The sequence below is a fragment of the Schistocerca americana genome, chromosome 4 (assembly GCF_021461395.2).
Source record: "Schistocerca americana isolate TAMUIC-IGC-003095 chromosome 4, iqSchAmer2.1, whole genome shotgun sequence".
Taxonomy (NCBI): domain Eukaryota; kingdom Metazoa; phylum Arthropoda; class Insecta; order Orthoptera; family Acrididae; genus Schistocerca; species Schistocerca americana.
In genome coordinates this window covers 798,359,855-798,362,201 of record NC_060122.1, presented here as the reverse complement: position 1 = coordinate 798,362,201, position 2,347 = coordinate 798,359,855, and the positions used below count along the sequence as shown (strand labels likewise).

At 48.2% G+C, this 2,347-nt stretch overlaps 1 non-coding gene across 1 annotated transcript; it reads right to left on the bottom strand.

Moving 5' to 3' along the window:
• Positions 1-247: 247 nt before the first annotated feature.
• Positions 248-322, bottom strand: Trnak-uuu. Its single transcript has one exon. It is a non-coding gene; the product is annotated as a tRNA-Lys (tRNA).
• Positions 323-2,347: the final 2,025 nt, after the last annotated feature.

The following is a 2,347-nucleotide window of genomic DNA, read 5'->3' as shown; positions in this document are numbered from 1 at the left end:
GTACAGTGCTCGTCCACCCATGGTGCACGTCTCCGTGAAGTGTCTGAGATGGTGAGGCTCTCTCTTGGCCGGCAAGATCCCCGACCTGTTCCCAACAGAACACGTTTGGTATCAGCGCAGATATCAACTCTGCCCCACTGCCAGTATTCAGGACCTCAACAACCAGTTGCAACATTAGAATTATATATTAATACCTTCAGCTGCTGACGGGCGTTGATATATATCAATGGGGACAGGTGAAAATGTGTGCTTCGACCGGGACTCGAACCCGGGATCTCCTGCTTAAATGGCAGACGCTCTATCCATCTGAGCCATCGAGGGCACAGAGGATAGTGTGGTGTCACCGCCAGACACCACACTTGCTAGGTGGTAGCCTTTAAATCGGCTGCGGTCTGTTAGTATACGTCGGACCCGCGTGTCGCCACTATCAGTGATTGCAGGCCGAGCGCCGCCACACGGCAGGTCTAGTCTAGAGATACTCCCTAGCACTCGCCCCAGTTGTACAGCCGACTTTGCTAGCGATGGTTCACTGACTACATACGCTCTCATTTGCCGAGACAACAGTTAGTAAAGCCTTTAGCTACGTCATTTGTTATGACCTAGCAAGGCGCCATATTCAGTTACTATATGTCTTCTGAACAGATAATATTGTGAATCATGTACCGTCAAGAGCGACGTTCATCATTAGTGGATTAAAGTTAAGAATCAAACTCATTACGTCCGCTTTCTGAATTCTAATTCCTTGTCATGTTCCAGACCTCACGTCAGTATAGTTCTTCCCTCCTCACGCCAGCCTGCGTGAGCTAAAACGCGTGCATTTCGGCCGCCTCTAGTAACACGGTGTTGGCTCTTCAGCCAACACAACAGATAGTGCGACTGCAGGGACTATCTAGCGCACGCCTCCCGCGAGACCCACATTCTCACCTTATATGTCCACACACAACATTAGTATTGTCCCTACCCAGCGCACTGATTACTCGTGGAAGACATTCTTACCAAGTCCCGTGAGAGTTCGGTTAATATGTGTGCATCCGCAGAGAAGAGGAAGGTCGTGGCCGGTACTGCCAGAACTATATACTTATATGGATAAAGTGTCCGTTCTTCCGGGCCGGCCGGTGTGGCCGAGCGGTTCTAGGCGCTTCAGTCTAGAACCGCGCGACCGATAAGGTCGCAGGTTCGTACCCTGCCTAGGGCATGGTTGTGTGTGATGTCCTTAGGTAAGTTAGGTTTAAGTATTTCTAAGTTCTAGGGGACTGAAGACCTCAGATGTTAAGTCCCATAGTGCTCAGAGCCATCTGAACCATTTTGTTCTTTCGGACATGTGCGGATGCACTCATATAACCCAAATTCTTACTGGGATTGGTAAGAATGTCTTCAACGAGTAATGAGTGTGTTGGGTAGGGACACTACGAATGTAGTGTGTGGACATGTAAGGTGAGAATGTGGGTCTCGCGGGAGGCGTGCCAGAGATAAATCCCTGCAGTCGCACTATGTGCCCTCGGTGGCTCAGATGGATAGAGCGTCTGCCATGTAAGCAGGAGATCACGGGTTCGAGCCCCTGTCGGGGCACACATTTTCACCTGTCCCCGTTGATATATATCAACGCCCGTCAGCAGCTGAAGGTATTAATATATAATTATAATTTCGTTCTACACGGCTGTAGGTCATAATGGTGTCTGTTCTTTCGGACATGTCCGAAAGAACAGACACCATATCCATATAAGTATATAGCGTTTGTGGGCCAGGTTGCCTCAGGAAAGGATGTAACGGCTTTGTGACACTCTTCACAACCGAATCAGTGCACACACAAGGCCAGAAGGGTGAAACGTCACATTTATAAGTGGATTCGTTCTTTGCAAATTTGACTCGATTTTGTTTTCACTGAAATAACATCACATACCCTCTCAACCCGTCAAGTTTCATTTCATTTCCTCCCTCTCTTTTGGGTGCTTGCCTTTTTTGTCCGGTCGCATAGGCTTTACAAAAAAGAGCTTCCGATGCTTCCGAAAAGCGAAGCTTGTAACCACTTTAGTAGCAGGATGTGAGTCATGGCAGCGAGACGCAGACGTTAAACGAAAAAAACAGAAAGAAATCAAAAACTGAGAGTCGCTGTTCTTGTTGGGAATTACTAGAAAGAACAGGAAAAGAAACAAATGGAGCGGAGGTAGTTAGGACCAAAAGGAAAATTATATGGAAGTGAGCGGGACATTCAGCCAGAACGAAGGAAGTTGTACGCTGGATTTCAACAGATGAGAATGGACCGGCAGCACTGGTGTAATGGATGGTGGGTGTATGGCGTAGTAAAACACGCAGGACCGTGAGGCAGAGATCTTTACCCTGGATCGAC